This window comes from Pan troglodytes, chromosome 9 (genome assembly GCF_028858775.2).
Source record: "Pan troglodytes isolate AG18354 chromosome 9, NHGRI_mPanTro3-v2.0_pri, whole genome shotgun sequence".
Lineage (NCBI taxonomy): Eukaryota > Metazoa > Chordata > Mammalia > Primates > Hominidae > Pan > Pan troglodytes.
In genome coordinates this window covers 111,106,986-111,112,156 of record NC_072407.2, presented here as the reverse complement: position 1 = coordinate 111,112,156, position 5,171 = coordinate 111,106,986, and the positions used below count along the sequence as shown (strand labels likewise).

General features: G+C 42.6%; 1 pseudogene; it reads left to right on the top strand.

Moving 5' to 3' along the window:
- The first annotated feature begins 3,041 nt into the window (after positions 1–3,041).
- Positions 3,042–3,150, top strand: LOC112204919 (5S ribosomal RNA; annotated as a pseudogene).
- Positions 3,151–5,171: the final 2,021 nt, after the last annotated feature.

Below are 5,171 nucleotides of genomic sequence, written 5' to 3'. Positions count from 1 at the left end.
ATGAATACCTCAGCCTCCCCTCCTCCCACTCTGGGATCCCTGCTGGGCCACACTCAACCAGATCTGGAGAGCAAAGCAGTCTGCATGAGAGAGCAGGCTGCACCTCCAGAGGTACAGGCCGAGGCCTGGAAAGATGGATGGAAGATCTGGAGAAATTTGTGAAGAATACCTAGCACTGCCTTTCTGCTCCATTTCCATCTGTTCTTCCCCTATTCCTTTCAAGAAGCCTCCATTGAGTTTCCAATGGTTAAACCCGCTTCTTAAAGGCATTCCTTTCTAGTCTAACACAGCTAGTGCTAAATTATTCCTAGATTCTTCCTGTCTTCTTTCGTTTTACTTTCTCTTCAATTTCTGGCACAGACAAGATTTCAGAAAATTCTTCAGATTTTCTCTTGCACGTTCTTAATCAAAACACTCTGGGTCTACCATGGTCATCCACTGTACAAACCAACCTTCCCACCTTTAAAATCTCGTGGAGTTGGATAATCCCATTCAGGATAGGGTCTCCATCAGGTCAACACAGGCCTGGATTTTATCTATTATTATCTATTTAATATTCCTACTTTCCCTGTGCCTTCTCTTTATGTATGAATTCCACATGTTTCTTGGGTATGTTCCCTCAACGTGCACATGATGGCTGTGCCACGTTGGAGCTTTCCAAATCATGCCTTTTCCTAATATTCTCTCAAATGTTCCATAATCCCGTGGTATAGCTGACCCAATCTGCAAGCTCTAAGAGACTGTTTTTCAGTCATGCTTGGCTTCCAGCATCTTTTGAGAAGTAATTCCAGGCTTTTTCCTTAAGACATTGCTTCTCTTACTTTTGTTGGACCCCAGTCACTATTTCTGATTTAGTAACATCTAAAATAGTTTCCTCTTAACTCTCGTATGCTGTTGGTGGGAATGGAAAGTAGTACAGCCACTATGAAAAATAGTATGGAGGTTCCTCAAAAACTAAAACTAGAACTACCGTATGATCCAGCAATCCAATGCTGAGTACATATCCAAAAGAAAGGAAATCAGTATATGTATATCAAAGAGATATCTATACACCCATGTTTATCGCAGCACTGCTCACAATAGCCAAGATATTGAATCAACCTAAATGTCCATCAGTGGATGTCTGGATAAAGCAAATGTGGTATATATACACAATGGAATATTACTCAGCTACAAAAAAATGAAATCATATCACTTGCAGCAACATGGACAAACATTATGTAGAACATTATGTTAACTGAAACAAGCCAGGCACATAAAGACAAGTATCACATGTTCTTACTTACATGTGGCAGCTAAAAAAACTGATCTCAGAAAGAGTAGAATGATGTTTACCAGAGGCTGGAAAGGGTAGGAGAGAGAGAGAGAGGTTGGTTAATGGGCACAAAAATACAGTTAGACATAAGCAATAAGCTCTAATGCCCAGTAGCACAAAAGAATGATTATAGTTAACAATAATTTATTGTACATTTCAAAATAGCTAGAAGATTTGGAATGTTCTCAACACAAAGAAATGATAAAGTTTGAGGTGATGGATATATCCCAATTACCCGAATTTGATCATTACACATTACATGCTTATGTCAAAATATTGCATGTACCCCATAAATATGTACATTAGGTATCCATTAAAAATGTAAATAAAAACTGTTTATAAAATAAGTTTTAAAAAACTAAAATAAATAAAACCATTTTCACTTTTATAAAACCCTGTTAAGAATAATTACACCCAGGCATATCTCATTTTCCCTTTCATATCTGCCTATATGAGCTTTAAAACATCAAAAAACAAACAAATTTCTACTTCATATTTTCTAGTTTAGTTTCTAGATTGCAACACATCTCCTAAAAAAATCTTTTATTACAATTTAATCATATTTTCTTCCATTATTTTATTTTGTTTTCTCCCTTCCTTCTATTCTGTTAGTAGTTTGAAATATATTTCTCAAGCTCCTTTTGCTCCTCTTTGATTTCCTGAGTTAATTTGATTTCTAGAAGCTGAGAATTCCAGGCCAAAGCCTTTATAGCCTTTGGATTTGAAATCATTTCATCAAGATAATTTTCTACTTTACTTCTTTTTGATGGCATATTCTCTGCATAATAAGGACTGATGGCATTTGTTTATTCCTAAAACCTGCTACTATTTTGTGGGCCTCAGAAATCCAAAGTCATGGTCAGAGTTTGTATAACTAACAAATTGTAGCAGAAGCTCTGGGGTCCTCATGCCACATCCCCTCTGCAGCCCATTTGATTTCAACACAACTGAGTGGCACAGTTCTGGCATGTTGCCAGTATCCCCCCTCAAACACTTCCCAAGGCTTGTCTGCTTCAGGCCCCCCTCCAAAGCCTGAGAAGGCCACTCAGTCCTTGTGCCAACAAGCAAGGGGCCTGCTGTCAATCCATGGGGAACAGGGCACAGCAGATAAGTAGCCCAGCTTGCCATGCTCCAGAGACAACCTTAATGCAGTCTACTCAATTCCCAGAGGGTTCTTGTTGTCCATGGTGAAAACCAACTCCATAATAAGCCCTTTCTTGCTTTCCCTCTCTCACTTACCCCATCCTCTCACTTTAGCTTCCTGGGGTCATTTCAAAAGCAAAACAAAAAGGAAACAAAAACACCCTATCTACACTCAGTCTCAACTCAGCTCTTGGAAGAAAGCAAACTAAGACACAAAGCAAGCCTAGAGACCTCCCAGTGAGGCAGCATCACAGGGGTCACTTTTTTTTTTGGAGACGGAGTCTTGCTCTGCCGCCCAGGCTGCAGTGCAGTGGTGCCATCTCGGCTCACTGCAACCTCCACCTCCCTGGTTCAAGCAATTCCCCTGCCTCAGCCTCCCGAGTAGCTGGGATTATAAGCACATGCCACCTCGCCTGGCTAATTTTTTTGCATTTTTAGTAGAGACAGGGTTTCACCACGTCGGCCAGACCGGTCTTCAACTCCTGACCTCAGGCAATCTGCCTGCCTTGGCCTCCCAAAGTGCTGGGATTACAGGCATGAGCCACCACACCCAGCCAGGAGACACTCTTAAGACAGAACACTTGTCTAAGGCCATACCACCCTGAACACACCTGATCTCAGAAGTTAAGCAGGGTTGGGCCTGTCTAGTACTTGGATGGGAGACTGCCTGGGAATATCAGGTGCTGTGGCCTTTAAAATAAATTATAAAAGACAAAGAACACTAGAAATTGCTCTGCCCCCATTCCCTTTTGTCCTTGAGTGCAGTTAATGGAATTTGAGGCAGCCAGTTCAATAGCAGATGAGTTAGGCCTGGCATTAACAATTCACAGCTGGAAACCTCATATACACACTAGTAAGGTCCACATGGAATTTAGGTACCTTTGTAGAAGCACAGCAAGAGGAGCAAAAAAAATTGTTCCTGGAACTCTACCTGTTTCAAGGTAAGCCTTCACTGAGATTCAAAGACTCTCTTTTGATGATTAAATCCCTCTCTCAGCCTTCCCTGCAATACTAAGACAAGCCACAGCCTTGTTCAAGGTCAGCTGTTTTTGACCTCTCAGCTGGGCATCTGTTAAGGCCCAAGCAGCAGCCCCGTTATACACAACGCTGTCTGTATAGAAAACCACCCTTTCCTATATAAAAATATCCTTTTGCCTGTAGGCAAAGCCGCCATAATCTGCAGTGAGCCACCAAGATCATTTTCCCATGTGGTTCCCTTAATTAAGCCCAGGGCCTAAGCCACCTACAAGGCCAGGCCTACTAGAAGCCAACTACACAGCAGCAAAAACTAGCCACACAGCCAAATACAGGTCACTGCAGACTGACAGGGTGAAAAGCCACCAGCCTAGGCTATATCCGTTATTTTTAATCCCCAAATTGGACACATTATCTTCTTTCCGAGGTCCCCAGTTCATGTACCATTGTTAAGAGTTTGGGGAATCAATAAATTATCACTTTTTTTTTAAGTCAAGTTCAGAACTGACTAAAGAGATAGATATAGTGATCCGGCAGATGGAGATTAAAATATTATCTTGATTACTGGTGAAGCTGTTTGCAGAATGTAGCTTAGGTTACCACCAAGGGGGTTCTCTAACATGTAACCCTGGAATTAAACTGAAGTAATTGCAGGGGCAGAGGGCTTAAGCTTACCTGTCACTGCATGGCAGAGGGAAGATTAAATTCCAGCCAAAATGCCACTTCTCCTTCTCTCAAAAGGAGTGGATGAGGGGCAGAAAGAGGCTGGGAATGCTACTCTAGGTAATCTGTCCACAAGGAAATAGGAGGAATGTTCCTTCCTAGCAGCTTCCTCTGCCTACACTTCTTATGTTTGGCCAAATGCGGCTATCAGTCTCAGCTCCACATCACTGCCTTACACCTGCACCCATCAGATAGAGAATGCCCCTAACCGAGTTCATCTCATTCACCTCTGTTTGGACAGAGCCTCACTGCAGAACATGTCACAAGCCACTTGTCAGACTTTGGATTCTCACCCTGGGCTCAGGTGTCCACCCCAAACCAATGAACTATGGCAAACAAGGAAGCGCCCTTGGCTGAAGTCTGTGGCATCTAGGACCACTTCTGTGGTCAGGGACTGTGGGAGAGGCACCAGTCAGAGCTGTCCAGAGCAGATTTCAGGGTGGACTGACTTCTGCAGGGTGCATGATGCTGCACCCCCTTGCTTCTGACTCTGCTCTTGGACTGACTAAATAGTGTCCCTGTGCCATATCAAGTTAGCCTTCTCCCTGGTGCCTCCCCTCAGGGCCTATGGTCAGTGGAGCAGTCCTAGGTAAGGCCTTCTCCTGTTATTCCTAGTATTTCAGGATTCACCTCTCCCACCACCTCTCAATTGCTATCACAGAATTAGGTCAGGTCCTTTCACCAAAGACCATGACAACCAACACAATCATCTTACCTCTGCTCCCGAAAACTCCTACCATACATAGACCACATTCTATGCCTTCCTATTGAGAATTAGTTGTAGAACTCAAGAATCTTTCAGATTTCCAGCACAGAATCAGTATCCACTTAAATTTACAGAAAAATAATTGGTTGGAAATTATTTTGACTCCCAACTTCACGGCAGCAACATTTTTCAAGGGCAATTAAATTTTAAGGACTGACTCCTCTAAACTGGAAAACTGATGTCCTGGCTCCTAGGAGGCCATGCAAAACAGGAAACTCAGAGCAACCTGGTTGCATAAGGATAATATGG